This window comes from Sus scrofa, chromosome 8 (genome assembly GCF_054392235.1).
Source record: "Sus scrofa isolate SSC_HxYL_T2T_F1_AM1 chromosome 8, Sscrofa_HxYL_maternal_Yorkshire_Landrace_v2.0, whole genome shotgun sequence".
Classification (NCBI taxonomy): domain Eukaryota; kingdom Metazoa; phylum Chordata; class Mammalia; order Artiodactyla; family Suidae; genus Sus; species Sus scrofa.
This window is the reverse complement of record NC_139390.1, coordinates 19,081,624-19,101,383: the sequence shown is the minus strand read 5'-3', so window position 1 is coordinate 19,101,383 and position 19,760 is coordinate 19,081,624. Positions and strand designations below refer to the sequence as shown.

Below are 19,760 nucleotides of genomic sequence, written 5' to 3'. Positions count from 1 at the left end.
TTCTTAGACATGAAACCTAAGGCATAGTAACCAGTGAAAAATTAGATTAATTGGATTTCATCAAAAGTTATAACTTCTGAGCTTCAAAGGACACTATTAAGAAAATGAAAAGACAAGCCACAGAATGGGAGAAAAAAATTCCAAGTCATATATAGTATAAGGAATTAGTCCTATCCAGAGTATATAAAGAAGACTTACACCTCAACATTAAAAAGAAAAATGATCCATTTCAAAAGAATGGACACAGGATTTGAACAGACATTAAAAGAAGATAGACAAATGGCCAGTAAACACAATGAAAAGATATTCACAGCATTAGTCACCAAAGAAATGCAAATCAAAACCACACTGAGGTACCACATCACAGCTACTAGCATAGCTACAGGAAAAGACAGATCAGAACAAGAGCTGATGAGGATGTGTAGAAACTGGAATGCATCCTACCTCATTTCATACATTGCTGGTGGGATATAAAATGGCAAGGCTGCTCTGGAAAACCATCTGACTGTAACTCAACACGTTAAACCTAGATTTACCAAATGAGACTCCGTTTCACTCTTAGGTACAGACCCAAGGTAACTGAATGATACGGACCGCTAAAACATTTCTACAGAGCAGACGAGAAATAGTTATCATAACTTTAAAACTATATGCCCTGGCTGATGAGTCTCTTACCCTGTAATTTTTTTCTTTCCTGTCGAGATGGAACTCACGGAGTAGGACGCACATCTGTTATTTCTTATGCAACTCCAGCCTCATTTCCAGAAGATGGATGGGCTCTGAATCAAAGGAGGAGAGAGTGTAATACTTGCACCTTCCTTTTCGATCGTTCCTCTTCCATGGAGGTTGTGTTGAGTTGCTTTCTATGTGTCCCTTTGGGAACTAGGGGAAGAAAGCCGGCCCTCGGTGTCCCAAATGAGAGAAGAGACGTGTGGCTGGGAGTGGCCAAGGGTCACACTTTTGGTCTGGAGGAGGGTTAATAAGAGAAGTAAGGGCAGCTCCCACCTTGGAAAGGCAGTTCTCCCCGAGCCTGCAGGACACAAGGGGCTGCCTGTCATGAGCTCCCGAATCGCTCCCTGAGCCTCTCTGACATGGGCCCAGCATCACGTGGTAATCGTGTGTCTCACCTTCAGGCAGAGAGTTGGAAGTCTCTGGACTAAAGCCTGCACTCTTTAATGCTTAACATTTAGTGGTCTTTGCCTCTTTGGGGCCTGAAACTTCCACCTTATTTCAATGAGTCTGAGTAAAACCTAGCCCTGGGTCGGGGCACAGGTGACTAGGCTGAATTTTGACAGGTCTTAAGATATCTATTTATTGAAAGGGCAAGGTATCCAAAATATATTAAAGAGAAAAAACAAAGATGAAAAATTATATATGTTATGATTTCTATTCTTTTATATTAAAAAGCACACAAGTACTTGCATAGACACAATAGTTTGATGGACAGAAAGCAATGTGTACAGTGGCTGTCATGGGGTGGTGTCTTTTTGGAGGTGATCTTATTTTTTTCTGTCCACTTCACTAGTGTTTGGTCCTTTTTTTTCCTCCAATGAGCATATATTACTTTTGTAAACCAAAGGAACAAAACTATTCTTAAAAAATATGCTAATGGGAGAGGGTTAGGTAGATATTATTGTGGACTTGGTGGCCTGGCAGGTCCATGCTGACCTGTGGAAAGCACAGAGCACAAAGGGGACTGTGGGTCGCAGGGCAGAGGGTGTTTACTTTCTGGCCCATTTCTGTGTTTTTTCCTGTGTTGCGTGGAAGTAAAAGAGAGGTCAGAACTGGTCCGCTAAATGAGAGACTGCTGTGGGCTGAATTATATCCCCCTGAAATTCCTTTGTTGAAGCCTAACCCCTAGCACTTCAGAATGTGATATGGGGTCTTGCTTTTCTTTTCTTCTTTGTTTTAGGGCCACCCCTGTGGCATATGGAAGTTACCAGGCTAGAGGTTGAATCAGAGCTACAGCTGCCGGCCTACACCACAGTCACAGTAATACCAGATCTCAGCCGTGTCTGTGACCTACACTGCGGCTCACAGCAACGCTGGATCCTTAACCCACTGAGTGGGGCCAGGGATCAAACTGGCAGCCTCATGGATACTAGTTGGGTTCGTTTCCACTGAGCCATGTTGGGAACTCCTGGACATAGGATCTTTAAAGAGTGACTAAGTTAAAATGAAATCATTGGAATAGATCCTCATCCAATCTTAGTGGTGTCCTTATAAGAAAACGGAATTAAGACACTGAGAGACACCCGGAGGTATAAGCACAAAGAAAAGGCCAGGCGAGGACACAGCCAGAAGTCAGCCATCTGTCAGTCAAAGAGAGAAGCCTCAGAAGAATATAAACCTGTGGACACCTTGATCTTAGGCTTCCAGCTTCCAGAACCGAGAGACAATATATTTCTGTTAAGCCACTCTGTCTGTGGTATTTTGTTATGGCAGCCCTGGCAAACTAAAACAAGAATATTAACAATTTTAAGTTTCTGCATATTGAAATGTCTAAATATTTCAGCCCAAATAGTTTCACAGATGCTCACTTTTTTTGCCTTCAGAGTGCCTTTCTTCAACAAATATTTCACAAGAAAAACCTCATCAAACAACTTGTCTCTACTTATGATTCTGCATAATTACAGGCCTCCTAAATTTCATTTCATTCCAGTACAGAACATAAATTTATCCAATTAAAAATAGGTGCTTCAGCAAATGATTCATCCTGCAAGTTGAGATATCCCAAAATGCAATTACAGAATTTCAATATTAATATTGTACACCATTTGGGGGGCTCATTGTTTAATTGATTCAGTAGCTCCTGTGCTTATGAAGAGACAGATTTCAAGCCTCCCTGTTTCCAAACCTTGCTTCCATTTTGGCATCTCATTTGATAAATACTTTGATTAAAAATTTTCATAAGCACCCAAAAAGACACCCAACTTTACCGGTCATCAGAGAAATATCAATAAAATCACAATGAGATACCAAAATACACTGGAATGGGTAAAATAAAAAAGACTGATGTTACCAAGTGTTGGCAAGGATGTGGTGCAATTTGAGCTCTCAGACATTGCTAATGGAAAAACAGACACTTTGGCAAACAGTATGGCATTGCCTTAAAAAGTTAAGGATTCATTACCATACAATAGAGATTCTATTTTTGGGTATTCACCCAGGAGAAATGAAAATGACCAAACAAAACATGTATGTGAATGGTTGTAGCAGCTTAATTCATAATAGCCCCAAACTGGAGACAACTCAAGTGCCCATTGATTTTGAATGGATAAACCGAGTGTGGTGTATCCAGACCCTGGAAAACTACTGAGCCATAGAAAGGAAGGAAATATTAATATAGACAACAATACGATCTATCTTAAAAAAATACTGTGCTAAGCGAGAAACGTCAAACATAAAGATTCCAAACTGTATGAGTCCATTAGTGTGAAATTCTATAATATGCTAAACTGTAATGAAGAAATTCCATCAATGGTTGCCTGGAGCCAGGGTGAGGGGAGATAACTGAATACAAATGGGTATAAGGAAACTTTTTGGGGTGAAAGAATCATTCTGTTTTGTAATCATGGTAGTGATTAAATGTTTGTACAAAATCACAAACATTCACCAAACGGGACACTTTTAGTATAAATATTACCTTGATTCATGAAAAAGAGCAGGACTTCCAAGTATGAACAAAATACCACAAAATTTAGAGGACCTGTTTAAAAAATTCAATACACTGGTAGAACATACATTCATTTACAAAGTAGTTATTTCAAGGCTCAATTTTTTGGGGGTGGGTCTTTCTGTCTTTTTGGGGACACACTCGCGGCATATGGAGGTTCCCAAGCTAGGGGTTGAATCGGAGCTGTAGCTGCCAGCCTATGCCAGAGCCACAGCAACGCAGGATCTGAGCCACATCTGGGACCTATACCACAGCTCACGGCAATGCCAGATCCTGAACCGACTGAGCAAGGCCAGGGATTGAACCTGCGTCCTCATGGATACTAGTCGGGTTTGCTGACAGCTGAGCCACGACGGAAACGCCAAGGCTCAAATATTTTTAATATCAGATTGAGGTGTTGGTTTGCATCCTCAGGAGTCCCCTGGTGAAAATGAAAACTGGTCTCCATATGCAGAGAACAAGGAAAGACCAAAGAAAGAGGCAGTTCACTGCGGATTGGTAGATGGCGGTTTTAATAAGCAAGGGACCTTACACACAAGGTCTGCCTGAGTTGGCTGCAACACGAGTAAATCTCCTCACCTACCCACCAGAATATGAAGTTTGTGTAAAAGCCTTAATAGAGTTCAGTCAGTGTTGTCTAGATGGTCTCGATAAAGCTCTCGGGAGTTCCCACTGTGGCTCATTGGTAAAGAACCTGACTAGTATCCATGAGAATATGGATTCCATCCCTGGCCTCACTCAGTGCATTAAGGCTCTGGCATTGCTGTGAACAGTGGTGTTGGTCACAGATGCAGCTTGTATCCAGTGTGGCTGTGGCTGTGGTGTAGGCCAGCAGCTGCAGCTCTGATTCAACCGCTAGCCTGGGAACTTCCATTCATTGTGGGTGGGGCCCTAAAAAGCAAAACCAACAAGTAACAACAACAAAACACTTTTCTCAAGGCTATGTCCTTGAAGTGGCTCCTAGTACAGGAACAGTGGGCAGAATTTATGTTCCAGGAACAGGGGAACAGAGGATGAGGAGCCTCTGAGTGCTTGGATGCCACTTGAGGGTTAAGAGGGGTCACGTCCTCTCAATGACATCCTCCTGCGTGATGAGATTCCAACAACTCTTTGAGGACGGATGATCTCGATTGTGAAGCTGTTAAAGCAGGCTCAGAGAACATGAGTATTTGCCCAGGGAAATAGCTAGTAAGTGGTGAGGCTGGGATTCAAATTAGGTTTGAGTTCAGAGCTCATACTCCATCTATCACATGCCTTTGACTTCTTAATTGAACCTGACATTAGTGTTTAGTGTGGTCTTTGGGGGCCGTTTGGACATGTTGTGAATAGCATTGAGGATAAACCTCTTTTTTAGCTTGTTTTAAATGTTTTCTTCTCTCACCTTCTACCACAACCCCAACGCTCCGCCAGTGGGCTGTGAATGCCTCACGTGGCCCCCTCCACACCTTGCTCTCCTCCATCTGAATCACCCTTGCACGGTCCCCTTTGCTATCCAGTAAAGTACAGCCCTCCAGGGGGGATTTGGAAACGTGTGTGCGCGCACGTGTGTCAGGGAGCATTTTGGATTGTTGCACCATGCATGAAGCATGAATAAATCATCCAGCCCCAAATCGCCAATAGCATTCCTTGCAAAACTTTGGCGAAATCCTGTCTTTATGGCTTTTAATTTTTGTATTTTTGGCTGCGCCCACAGCCTGTGGAAGTTCCTGGGCCAGGGATCGAATCTGCACCACAGCAGTGACAACACACTGGATCCTTAACTGCCAGGCCACCAGGCAACACCAGTAAAATCCTGTCTTTAGAAACCCATCTCAAGTCATCTCTGCCAGGCTATCTCTGTCCAGCTCAGCCCCAAGTGACCTCTCCCTCTTGAATGACTCCCTGCTGCCGCCACCCCTGCCATTCCTGCATAGCTCTTTGCAGGTATTCTGCCTTCGGGAAGCCAGCGTGCTATCCATTTGTACCCAGCATTTCGGAAGCACAGTGCTTTGCTGTTCAGTCAGTCATAGAATGATTTAAAAAGGCTTCCAGCAGCAGTGCTGCAGGAATTTCTTTGGGGACTGTAGCTGGGCGGACACGAACGGCAGGCCTTTCTCCAGAATGAGTATAAACACGTCCACTACAGATGCCAGTGAGAGACCGGGGGGGGGGGGGGGGAGTGTGTTGGGGTAGAGGGTTCAACTGTGGCTGACCTTTGCTGGGGGCTCCAGTCGGCACCAGAGATTGCTCTCCTGAAGCCTCCTGTTAGCACTTAATTCTGTGCGGGTAGTGGCCATGATTCATGCAGCAGGCCATTAATCCAGTAAGAAGCTGCTAAATGGGCAGACGAACAAAAACAGGAGGCCCTTCTGAGAGCTGTAAATTAGCTCTCCTAACAGCTTTATATACTTGAAAGCCAAGGGTATTCTGAGAGCACCGTGGAAAGTACCTGGAACCTCAGCTTCTAATAGAAACCCAGGAAGTTTGATTCAACGACTAACAAATTGAAGGCTTATTTTGTCCAAGTGGCCAGACTGGTACAGAGATGAGTAAAAAGACCGTACTTCATCTTTCTGGAGATCAAAAGCTCGAGAGAGAGTAATTTTTAAAACGACGTTTCCCTTCCCCTGACCCCATCCCTCGTCCAAAGAACCAGCCGCTTAACACCCTCTCCGGATCTTCTGCTCCTCTTCACCCCTACTGCTCCTACCAGGTTTTCACAAAGGCTTGCTGGATGGCTGCAGCAGCCTCTTAAGCTGGCTTCCTTGGCTACTTCTGCCCCATCCTGATCCAACATCCACAGAGCAGCACATGAGCATTCCCGGAAAGCAATCGGATCCTATTCCTCAGTAACTGATGCAAAACCTTTTAATGGCACGCTAATGATTTTAAGGATGAAATGTGAACCCCTTACCAAGGCCCTTCACCGTGGCAGGTGTATTTGCATCCTCAGCCTTTCTGTGATATAATTCTCTAATCCAGTATGCCGATCCTTGGGCAGGTTCCAAGACCTCTATGCTCTTGCTTGCTGTTCCCCGATGTTATGCATCCCAGCCCCCAGTCCAGTCAACCGCGCTTTCAAGAGTCAGCCCAGGATCCAGCTCCTCCTCCTCCTGTCCCCAGAGGTGAGGGGCATCTCTATCTGCGCTCCCATCGCCACTGCGCTTTCTCACGTGTCGCAGGCACCGTACCTGACTCCTCACTTGTCTCTCTCAGTCTCGGTTTCTTAACTAAACCACAGGAACTATATCTCATTCATCTTTGACTATGCAGCACCCAGCAGTGAGTCTGGCGTCTGCTAGCCCCGTAAATGCTTGCTGAGTGCATCTGAATGAGTCCCAGGCAAAGTCATTATAAATAAGACAAGAATGGCTTATGCAGAGAGGCTGAATTGTGCATTTATCTCTTTCTGGTTCCTGCTTTGTTTCTAATACCACACGTGGAAAAAGTTGTGGTGGACAACTGAATGCCTCATTGTTCCTGAATGAGGGGAGGGAGGAGTATGAGCTTAGAAAAGAGACAAGGTTTGTTATCCTTGGGGAAATCAAAATACAAGTTTTTGATAGAATCCTGTCTCACAGATGATGTGAACATTCAGGTTCAAAGGGAGAGATGCAGAGAAGATCTATAGTTGAGTAGACTGAATGTTTGAGCCAGGTAGCTGAGTTTGAAATGTCCTGTTTTATTAAACAATCTGCCTCGCTTTGGACTCAGTTTTATTTATTTGGAATATGTGTTCGTTTCTTAGAGATACCATAATAAATCGCCACTCATTCTGTGGCTTAAAACAATAAAAATTGGGCCAGAAGACCAAAAATAACACGTTGGCAAGCTGTGTTCCCTCCAAAGGCTCTTAGTGGAAGGTCCTCCCTTGCCTCTTCCATCTTCTGATGGCACCAGCGTTCCTGGACGTGGGGCTACGTCATTCCAGTCTTAGCCACGTGGCTGTCTCTTCTCTCTGTGTCTTCTCTTCCGTCTCTTCTAAGGACCCTTGCGGTGGGTTTTAGCTAATTCCCCAGGTAATCTATGATGAGCTCATCTTGTGATACTTAGTTACACCAGCAAAGACCCATTTTCCAAATTAGGTCACATTAACAGGTTCCAGAGATTAGTGTGTGGACACAACCTTTTTTTGGGGGGGGGGCGGGGGGAGCATAATGCAATCCACTATAGACTGTACATACTAACTTAAGTACATTTATGAATGCCATCCAGATAGAATTCTAGAATTCTTGAAATGCATGAGAGAAGTCTTATTTACCAAAGGAAGGGACTGCAACTGGGTGAATATTCAGCATGAATATTAAATGGAGATGCCACCTACTGGTTGCTAGGATTCACAACTGGTAAGGCTCAGAGGTAACAACACTAAATGCAGAATGACGTTCAATAGCACAAATAAGAAGTTAATTATGGGGCATCATTCAAATACATTGGGTATGTTGAGTCCAATAAGGTCAACTGGCAAATTTCTTTTTCTCTTGGGCACTGAAGCTATGAATGGAATGGCTAGGGTTAAAAGCCTTTTTTTTTTCTACGTAGAGCTGACAGTAGTTCATGTTCATTAAAGAAGAAGCAAGGAGAGGTAGATTCTCTCAGAATCACTGAGTATCAATTCTAGAGTCTGCCACAAAAGGGACAGGAAAAGTGGTGCATAAGTATTGCTATTGTACCATAAATCAATCAGTTTATTCAGTCCAGGGGTTGGCAGGCCATAGTCTTAGGCCAAATCTAGCTCACTGCCTGGTTTTGTCAATAAAGTTTTATTGAAACATGGCCACGTCCATTTATTTACGTTATTTGTGGCTACTTTTGCATTACACTAATGTAGCTGAATAGCTGGGACAGAGATACCATGGCCCTCGAAGCCAAAAAATATTTACTGATCTTGCTCTTCAGAGAAAATTTGCTAACCTCTGATTCTACCCAATCATTACTATTTAACTTTTTTTTTTTCCTTTGGCCATGCCTGTGGCATGTGGAAGTTCCTGGGCCAGGGATCGAACCTGTGCTACTGCAGCAACCCAAGCCATGGCAATGACAATGCTGGATCCACAACCTGCTGCACCACCAGGGAACTCTATATTTTAACATTTTTGAATGTATATTATGCTCTAGAAGCCAATCTGTTTTATATACATTGTTTGATGTAACTTTATTCATATTCAAAGCTATGCTGACTTGGTTATTGTTATTGGCATTTTATAGATGGGGAAACTGAGGCTTAGTGGGCCAGGAACTTGCCCCAGATCACAAAGTTGCTAAGTGACAGAGGTGGGTCTTTTTGATTACTAGAGTTTTCATTCATAAGCCAAATGCAAACTTTTGGTATCTTCTAATTACCTAAATTATCAGAGAAGAGTTTTACATACCAAGGACCATAAGGAATAGCTTGTATTGGCAAATATATATACTTTAAAAAATATTGAATTCTAAACTTTATTTATTTATTTATTTAGGCTGTGGTGTGCAGATGCTTGATGTGGAATCTCAGTTTCCATACCAGGGATTGAACCCCAGGCTGCAGTGGTGACAGGGCCAAATCCTAACCACTAGACCACCAGGGAACTCCCTGTATTAGCATATACTCGTTGTTGCTTTGTGTGTGTGTGGGGTTGCTTTTCAGGTATGCAGGTGGGGCATATGGAAGTTCCTAGACTAGGGGTTGAATCAGAGCTGCAGTTGCCTTCCTACCCACAGCCACAGCAACGTCAGATCCTTAATCCACCGAGTAAAGACAGGGATCAAACCCACAGCCTCATGGATACTAGGCAGGTTCCTTACCACTGAGCCACAACAGGAACTCCTATTGTTGCTTTCTGAAAAATTCAAAAATGTTTTGAGAGCACAGTCTTTAGTGCATTCGCCTGCTGTGGCCACCTTTGCCTGGCAAAGCAATAAAGCTATTTTTTTCTCCTTCGCCCCAAACTCTGTCTCTGTTCTTCTCTTCGGCACTGGTGGACAAAGGCTGAGTTTCAGCAACAAATTTTGGGGGCTCCTCTGGGATCAACTCATGGGCAGCTGGCAGCCCTGTGAAGCCTCTGGGCTTGATCTGACACTATGGGGTTTCTCTCCACACCAGCCGCCTTTGGGAGAGTGGAGAGTTGGAGGATGCCCCCAGAGGCCGGATCGCTAGGTATCCCCGCTGTAGAGCCGTGCCCTGGTCATATCAGGCTTGCCATCTCAGCAGCTGGAACTCCAAGGCTGGCGTGGAAGGGGAGAGAAAGACCCCCCCCCCGCAGCCGTTGCCAAGGCCACCTTGGCCTTGAGGACCTCTCTCTCTCTGTGCCCACACTGGCCCAAAACTCCTACTCTGAGAAGTCATTTTGGGAAGGAGAAAAACAGGGTCTGGGATGTCGTGACACCTCTGCCAGCATCTGGGTAAGTCCCCTGGTGTGCACTCGAGGCCCCTTGACCTTGTCTGTCTGGGGATTTTCCGTTTGGGAGATCCCATTTGTAAGGCACCCCTTGGACTAAGGCCACTGGCTTAACAGGACCTGGAAGCAAATTTGAGCCTCAGGCTGCCTGTTTTTCTGGTTTGTGGCTTCCATTTGGCTGGAGAGGATGCCAGTTTTGCTCACAAGTGTTTAATTCAACTCAGTACAGAAAGTGCTGCTCGGATTCCATCTAATAATACCCTAGGAAAGATTTTTAACAAAAGGGTCAACTTACAGTTATGAGCCCATGACTAAAAAAAAAAAACTTATTCCAACTGTTATTTATAAACAAATGAGTTTGAAATTGTGTTACCTGATTCATAACTAAGTTTAGAAAATGAAACTACGAGCGCTCTGGCTGTGTCTGTCTGTATGTCTCAATGGGCAATATCTTTGTCTTGACCTTTAGAGGGTATTATTGAAATTAAATTGTAAGTGAGCTCTACTTAATTGGCTTAAAAAAATTAATTGCTTGTGTAAATTCTCAAAAATACGGAAGGTAACTGACCAGAATCAATTTCATATGATCCAGGAAATAGTCAACATTAAATTAACAGCTGATACTGAAGGTGGCTTAAGCCAGATGGTTTGATCAATCTAGACATGCTTTTAGCGTCGTCAATGTTAAATACGCTGTGCCTAGGTTTATTAGAGATCAAAGAAGACCTTATATCCATCGCGAATTTGTCAGAAAGAAAATTAACTTGGGTGTGATAAAATGTTTTACAAGTAAGTTAAGTGTAAATGAGATAAGAGCTTTTCAGTAAACTCTATAGGAATAATTATGTTTTGGGAAAGTCTACTTACGAATGAGCTCTCCGGATATTTGGGGACAGGAAATTTTAGAGTTGTTCTAAATTAAGTTAAATGATGGACATCTGTTGAACAGCGAGGTTATTCCCAAAGAAAGTAAGAAACTGAGCTATCAGTTCCCAAACAGAGAAACTAAAGGTGTTTAGGACTATTGAGTATGTTTAGTGCCTCCCTGAGATATTCTCTGTAAGAAAGCACATGTTTTTAGAAATCATTGGTGTTTATGCTTACCCATCTACAGACTGCTGGTGTAGAAGACAGTCCATGGTTGCTTAAAGAAAATAGGATGTGTATTTTAAACAGAAGGTATGAGGAAAGGCATTGCATTTTCTTAAGGGAAAAGAGTGATTTTTGTCCTAGAAGTGGCTGCTTTTGAATGCAAAAGGAACGAAGGGGCAAAATAATATGGATACAGAAAGGTATGGAAGGTTTGTGGAAAAGAAAAAGGAAGTTTACTTGGGTAAATGGCTTTTGTTGGGAATGGGCTGAGATAAGACTGGATCTGGTTTTTCCCTCCAGAGTTTTCTTGAAATGCTACTTTTGATAAGACTGTGTGAAGTTCTTTGCCTTTAAGTGATTTGTATTTGCTTTTGGAAATATTCTGTCATGTTGACTAAGTAAATAAGTATGTGGCAGCTTCTAAAAGTTCTTTTGGGAGTTCCCGTCGTGGCATAGTGGAAACGAATCCAGCTAGGAACCATGAGGTTGTGGGTTCGATCCTTGGCCTTGCCCAGTGGGTTAAGGATCCGGCGTTGCCGTGAGCTGTGATGTAGGTCACAGACGAGGCTCAGATACTGTGTTGCTGTGGCTGTGGTTTAGGATGGCAGCTGTAAGCTCTGACTCGACCCCTAGCCTGGGAACCTCCATATGCCGGGAGTACAGCCCTAGAAAGCAAAAAATAAAAATAAAAATAAAAAATAAAAGTTCTTTTGACTTCCAGCTAAATGCAGAATGCTCCAGAGGAACCCTGAGGCACCTCAGAGAAATACTAAATTAACCAAGATTACCTGTATGTTAAAATACATGAGGAGCATTATCACATGAGTGATAAACCTACTTAGATTACACTGTGTATAAATGTCATTAATACAGACATTCCAGAAATTACATAAAACTTCTAAAATTTATATGTGTACTGATATGTAAGGTTATCAGGGCATAATTCTGGTTATTGCAACCAAGTTTCTTTCTTTGCCTTTTTTTTTTTTTTTTTTTTTTGGCTTTTTACAACCACACCTGTGGCTATGGACGTTCCCAAGCTAGGGATCGAATCAGAGCTGCAGCTGTCGGCCTACACCACAGCCACGACAGTGCCAGATCTGAGACACATCCGCCACCTACACCACAGCTCACAGCAACGCCAGATCCTTAACCCACTGAACAAGGCCAAGGATCAAACCCGCATCCTCATGGATACTAGTTGGGTTCATTACCTGCTGAGCCACAATGGGAACGCCTGTATTTTTTTTTTTTTTCAAATTTCTTTATTGATTACCTTTAACTATGCCTTTGAAGTCCTGTCATTGTTGTACTCTGATGCTTTTGCAAAAGTGCTTTATGCTTAAGAAGGTTCAGGAGTTCCTGTTGTGGTGCAGTGGTTAATGAATCCTACTAGGAACCATGAGGTTGCGGGTTCGATCCCTGCCCTTGCTCAGTGGGTTAAGGATCCGATGTTGCCGTGAGCTGTGGTGTAGGTCGCAGACCCGGCTGGGATCCTGCGTTGCTGTGGCTCTGGTGTAGGCTGGCAGCTACAGCTCCGATTAGACCCCTAGCCTGGGAAACTCCATATGCCGCGGGGCAGCCCAAGAAATGGCAAAAAGACAAAAAAGACAAAAAAAAAAAAAAAAAAAAAAAAAAGAAGGTTCACAAGCATAGGTCTCTGATAAACTTCAGACAATACCTCTGAACTGGGTAAAAAATTATAGGATCCTCATGGAAAATCTGATGGCTTTATAAAGCAGATAACAAAAAGGATTAGTTGCGGAGTGAACTGATGAATATGGCTATGCTTATGGTTTACTTTGTATGAAATATCACTGGTTTTGATCCATGCTTTCCAGACATGGGGAAGCGCTCCCCCTCAAGCTGCTCATGACTTTGAGCAATGGGGTAAATTACACTTCTGTGGGCAAAATTAAATTTTTTTTTTCTCTCTGCTTGGTCCCTCCAGAAATGGGAGACTCTCGGGTTCTGAGCAATCTTATCAGCTGAATGGAAAAAATTGCCTCCTGGCATGTGCAGGAATCTGTATGCTTTGGGGACCGAGAAACCCACCAAGGTGGAGCCTGATGGCAGGACTTAGCATGGCTTTTCTGGCCTTGAGAGGCTTTTCAGGAATTCAGTCTGAGATGACTGAGGACTTACACCAGAATCGAGGTGGAGGAGCCTATGTGGTCAATGGAGCAGACTTATTTCGGAAACAAATCAGACTTGGTTTGACCGTGTTCGAGGGGGATGAGGGTAATTGTCCAGAAAAAGACTATGTTTCAATAGATAAAATTCTGGTTCTGTTAACTTAAGTCTGTATTTGTTCAAGTTATGGTGATAGACACATTTTGACCTGATGTGCAGAAGGAAAAGAAAATTATCTAGTGGAGTTATCACAGACTAACCCCTCACGACCTATCACTGCTTGCTTGAGGGCTACTGCTGAAAGCACGTGTACAATGCTTGCGTGATAATTGGGTACTAAGGCTAAAAGGTATGTATGGCCTATAAAGCATGTCCTCATTCACAGCATTCTGAGCTTGTTCCCCACACCCGATCCGTTTTCCCCCAACGTGGATTAACTAGGCAAATACGAAGGCGGGCTAGTGCCGAAGGCCCAGACCTACTCCTGGGGCAAGCAGCTGAATCACCCTGACATCAGGGGACAGATATTTTGACCATCAGTGCTTTCTTTCTACTGAAGGTCTTACAATCGAAAGCGGACACGATGGAAACCCTGCACATACTGAGGTGAGAGGAAGTCACTCTGGCTTGTACATGGCTTAACTTAAACTTTACTGACCAAAGCGGCCTGTGTTGTAACCTTTCAGACATGCACTGTACATTTGCTTTGGCCATTGTGGATTTCAGACACATTCTTGTATGGCTGAGAACTTGAGTTTTCTAAGCTGTGTCAGATGCCACCAGCCATTCTCAAAGCAGTGTCTGCTGGCAGCTGGTAGCTGCAGCTTATGCTTTCAAAATCCCCTCTTGCAATGTTAATGCCAATATAATAAGTTATTTTACCTGCCCACTTACTACAAGCCTCTAGACATTTATTTTTTAAACTTCTTTAAACTTCTGTTCTCCCTTATGCTCTCCCATACTCAACTTCTGGATTTTTCCAAGGGAGTTTAGAATTTCAGGTTTTGAAACTTCAGGCTGTCATAAATTTCACCCTGCAATGTGTCTCATCTGTTTTAGCAAACATATGGAATACTTGTATTGTAATTTTGTCTTTTATCATAATTTTAACCATAGGTATTAGAAAGCACAATGCTTATTATCTCTTGTACTCTCGGTATTCTCTTGAGGTATTTGCTTTAATTTCATATTTATTACATTTAATGCATTTCCTTGAGTACTTTCCTCAGCTGGTTTTTTTTTTTTTTTCTTCTTTTTTTCTTTTTTTGTCTTTTTGCCTTTTCTAGGGCTGCTCCTGTGGCATATGGAGGTTCCCAGGCTAGGGGTCCAATCGGAACTGTAGCTGCCAGCTTACACCACAGCCACAGCAATGCGGGATCCGAACCGCATCTGCGACCTGCATCACAGCTCACAGCAACACCAGATCCTTAACCCACTGAGCCAGGCCAGGAATCGAACCTGCAACCTTAAGGTTCCTAGTCGGATTAGTTAACCACTGTGCCACTAGGGGAACTCCTCAGCTGGGTTTTATGGGTGGTTTACTTTATCCATGTCTGATCACATTTTCTATCCTTTTTTATCGATGATATCATTGTTAGTATGAAATTCTTGAACTTCCATACTGTTCTATCAACATTTTATAATTTTGTAGTAGTCACAAATGTTATGGATAAAAAGATGGATTGCCAACCTGATTCTCTTTCCTTTGCAAATAATGTGTTCTTTCTGCCTAAGTTTGTAGGTTATTTTCTTTCTCTGAAGAGTTTGGATACTTTAACAGGATATAATATGTCTTAAGTATGTGCTTTTTTTCTCACTCATTCTGCCTGATTCTTCTTGGTAGTCCCTTTCAATCTGAAGACTTAGTCTTTTTAATTTAAGTCTAGTTAAGTTTTCTTTTATGACTTCTTCTGCTGTTATTCCTTTGTTTTTTCCCATTTTGAAACTCCACTAATTCCTTATTACCCTTACATGGCACATTCAAATCATAAAAAAATAAGATACTTATCTTAGGTCAGTATCTTATAGTAGATGTATATTAACTAAAAGTGGATAGCAAGGTGTATATTTCATAGTATAAATTCAGGTGTGCAAAAATTAAACTTTACGGAGTTCCTGTCATGGCTCAGTGGTTGACGAATCCGACTAGGAACGACGAGGTTGCGGGTTCAATCCTTGACCTTGCTCAGTGGGATAAGGATCTGGCATTGCCGTGAGCTGTGGTGTAGGCTGCAGATGCAGCTCAGATCTGGCATTGCTGTGGCTCTGGCGTAGGCCGGCAGCTACAGCTCTGATTTGACCCCTAGCCTGGGAACCTCCATATGCCTCGGAAGCAGCCCAAGAAATGGCAAAAAGACAAAAAAAAAAAAAAAAAAAAAAAAATTAAACTTTATTTTTTCTATAATTGAATTAAAATTAACTTGGAGTCTTCTAATATCAGAAAACTTAAATCTTTTGCTTCTAAGTAAACCCAGTTGCTTTAGGATTTTTATTCCCTTAGGCCCGCTCTCTTTTTTTCTTGGTGAGTCTCTCTAAAGAATTGTCAAATTTGGGAGTTCTGTCACGGCTTGGTGGTAACGAACCTTACTAGTAAACATGAGGACTAGGGTTCGCTCCCTGGTCTTGCTCAGTGGGTTAAGAATCCAGCATTGCCGTGAGCTGTGGTGTAGGTCGCAGATGCAGCTTGGATCCTGAGTTGCTGTGGCTGTGGCATAAGGCCAGCATTTACAGCTCTGATTCAACGCCTAGCCTGGGAACTTCCATATGCTGCATCTGCAGCCCTAAAGAAGAAAAATAATTATTGAATTTATTTATCTTTTCAAAGAACTAACTCTGAGTTTCACTGATCTTTTCTATTTTTTTTTGTCTCTGCTTCATTTATTTCTGCTCTGATCTTTATTAATTTCCTTTTTCCTACTAACTTTGGGTTTTGTTTATTCTTTTTCTAGTTCATTTAGGTGTTTCCTCCATATCCATGTCTCCAGGTCTTCACTTTTCGTTTTTTTTAAATCTTTTTAGGGCTGCACCCATGGCATATGGAGTTGCCCAGGATAGGGGTAGAATCAGAGCTGCAACTGCCAGCCTACACCACAGCCACAGCAAGGTGGGATCCAAGCTGTATCTACGATCTACACCACAGCTCATGGCAATGCCTGATCCTTAACCCACTGAGCGAGGCCAGGAATTGAACCCGCATCCTCATGGATATTCGGGTTCATTACCGCTGACCCTTGACGGGAACGCCATGGTCTTCACTTTTCTAGGAAAGCCTCCAAATGCATAAGTAATAATAAACTTTTTCTCCTGTTAATCTGCCTTGCATCAGTCTAATTTGCAGGGTCCCATGTACTGAACCTAAGAAGGTAGAGGAAAAAGTCTTTTTTTCCCTTCTTTACATTTGTTATAATTTATCAGTATAAACTAGAAAAGAAATAGTTCATGAAACTAAGTGGCTTGATTTGGTCAATAAAGCTCAGTCTTTGGTCAATTGTTTTTATCACTGGTCGTATCATCTCTCTGGGGGTATACTCTAGAAGCTGTTTATTGTGAGGTAAAATGTGTTGGTGATGCTTTGCTCTTGAGAGGGAAGCTGCCACTGTGATGGTGGAGGCTGAGTCTATAATTTCTGAAGAAATCAGCATGTCCTATGATTGGGTGTTTGAAGAGACAAGCTTTATACAAGAGATACAGATGATCTGGTAAATGCGCACCAGAATATTAACAAAGCATTTATGTTCCGTTGTAATAAAACAAAACACTTCCTTCAGAGCGGAAGTGAGGACTGAGACGGTGTGGGTAGTGTTAGCTGTGTGGGCTTCTGCAGAAGGAAGATCTTCAAATCGCAGCTCTGCCATGGATTAGCTGTGCCTTTTGGACAAGTTCCTTTCCCTCTCTGAGCCTCAGCTTCTTTACTGGCAAAGGTGAGATTCACTCACTCATTGCTTCATTTATTAAAACACTATTATTTGGACAACCTGCCTTGGAACTTACTCTTATTAGTTGTAAGATCTCCAACTTTTGAGGGGTATTGTTGGTTTTTACTCTTCACTGCTCTCTCTGTCCCATCACCGCATCATCTAGCTTGAATAATGCTTTGGATCTGAACAAAGTATTACGTACTAGGAATTTCAAAGCAAAAGGAGGAGGGGGCCAGGAGATACCCTTTCCCTCCCCTCCTTCTGCTCTGTTCTGAAGTTCCCTTGGCTCGAGCATTCTAAAGCAGATCTCTTGTGCTTTCTACACTATTTGATATCTTTTACATATTGGGTAATGCACAAAATGCAGAATATACAAAACCAATGAACCATGATCTATGTTCTTTAGAAGCCAGTAATATTCCAATTTTTTTTTTTTCTGTCTATTTAGGGCTGCACCCATGGCACATGGAGGTTCCCAGGCTGGGGGTCTAATCAGAGCTGCAGCTGCCGGCCTATGCCAGAGCCACAACCATGCCATATCTGAGCCATGTCTGCAACCTACACCACGGCTCATGGCAACACCAGATCCTTAACCCACTGAGCAAGGCCAGGGATCGAACCTGCATTCTCATGGATGCTGGTCAGATTCATTTCTGCTGAGCCACAAGGAATTCCCCAAATTCTAAAAATGGACCAGACAGACCTCAGAATCTCCAAGAGTGTAAGAAGGATGTTCTTCAATGAATGTTCAGGACAGTGTTTGGCAAAAATAGGCCTCATAATTTTTATAAATTCAAAGGCAACACAGAATCCCATGGGCAGAGAATTTTCCTTGATGTCTTAACTATCAGCTAACTTGCGTCCTGTCCCTTATTCACTTTTACTTCACCTGGACAGCTCCTAACATTCTGAGAAGGAAATGTTTCTAAGCTATAAAGAACTTGGGATGTGTTTTTTAAAGGTATATTTTTCAACACTCAAGGAATTTCAAGAAAGGTACCATTTGCCTAAGGGCAGATAATTTAAAAGATCTCTCTTGGGATGGCTTCCAATAAGTTGGTGATTGGAAAACTGATGCATGAATATAACGCATTATTATTCTGCACTGATGTTTCAGAGGAGGAAACTAGTTGGGGAATATTTTTCTCCCTAACATTTGATCCCTGCTGAAATGAGTCAAAATACCCAATGTTCTTTGTATTCAGAGGTGACACTGGTACCAGCACGACTGTCAGCTGCTGTCAGTCCTGGGCGATTGGAAGCAATGTCACAGTGCTTTAACTTGCTTTTCAGTTTGCTCAGCATGTCTTTGAAGCATCACCTCTACTCGTCTCTTCCACAGCTCACTGTTCAGCCAAATTGCACTATTTCAGCAGGAACTCAGCCAAATGCTTAAAAACTACTGGGCCAATCTCCTCCTTGTTGAGGATTTAGGACTTAAAGTCTCAAAGGGGCAGCAGCCATACTGCCTGGGGTGCTTGTTACACTGCCTATTCCTGGACCATATCCCTTCACCAAAGGATTCAGAAACTCTGGGGATGGAAGATCAGGTAACCTGCATTTTAAGCATATGCCCCTGGTGACGCTTATGCACTGGGGGTTCAGAGTTGAGGGCTTTTATGGTCACCAATTATGTTTTGGTTGAGCCTTCTATTTTCTTTTACACATGGCGACAGGGGCAACCTGCAGTAGCCTGGTCCCAGAAATACACCTGGACATCCCCACAAAAGGCAGGTCTGTTCATAGGATTCAGTCTTCCCAGAAAACTCCCCCTGTTCCTTATATGTTTTACAGCTTATATTTTGAAAATGTCCCACTCGCGATCGAGTAGATCTTTCTAAATAGCTAGGTAGATCTGGAACAAAGACAGAAAACAAACCAAATCCAAAACATGAACAGACTGTGAGAGAAGAAGAGCTTAAAAACTGAGAGGAGATGGAGTTCCCGTCGTGGCGCAGTGGTTAACGAATCCGACTAGGAACCATGAGGTTGCGGGTTCGGTCGCTGGCCTTGCTCAGTGGGTTAAGGATCCGGCATTGCCGTGAGCTGTGGTGTAGGTTGCAGAGACGCGGCTCGGATCCCGCGTTGCTGTGGCTCTGGTGTAGGCCAGTGGCTACAGCTCCAATTTGACCCCTAGCCTGGGAACCTCCATATGCCGCGGGAGTGGCCCAAGAAATGGCAAAAAGACAAAAAAAAAAAAAACAAAAAAAACCCAAAAAACTGAGAGTAGAATTGTAACTTCCACGGGAAGGGGAAAAGCCCTCAGCTTGACTGATAACACAGGCAAGAGCTCTTTTAGGTATTTGTCACAAAAATGAAAATAAGTGCAATATCTTGGGCTTCCTTCACAGACAGGTATCTACTCCCCCACCCCCCACCTCACCCCTGCTCAGAACAGGCTGCACTTCTTCCCCTGGTGGCCCAGATGCAGCCTCTGGGGCTCAAAACTTCCTTTCTCTCTGTATTGTTTCTACAACCACAGACAGCTTTTCTGCTCATTTTAAAAAAACTTTTGATTTTGGAATAATTATAGATTTGTAGTAAATTGCAAAAAAAAAAAAATGTACAGGGAACTTCCATACACCT

At 42.9% G+C, this 19,760-nt stretch overlaps 1 protein-coding gene and 1 long non-coding RNA gene across 4 annotated transcripts in view; one reads left to right on the top strand and one right to left on the bottom strand.

Annotated features, from left to right (window-relative positions):
- Positions 1-19,760, bottom strand: part of LOC102157952 (uncharacterized) — a 46,838-nt gene that overhangs the window by 11,273 nt on the left and 15,805 nt on the right. The gene's annotated exons all lie outside the window — the stretch shown is intronic.
- Positions 9,818-19,760, top strand: part of SEPSECS (Sep (O-phosphoserine) tRNA:Sec (selenocysteine) tRNA synthase) — a 63,802-nt gene continuing 53,859 nt past the window's right edge. Inside the window, exon 1 of one of the 2 annotated variants that reach the window (XM_084971675.1) lies at positions 9,818-10,036. The gene's annotated coding sequence lies outside the window, so the exon portion shown is untranslated. The remainder of the gene's footprint in view (positions 10,037-19,760) is intronic. The other variant, XM_013978560.3, reaches the window with a different exon arrangement.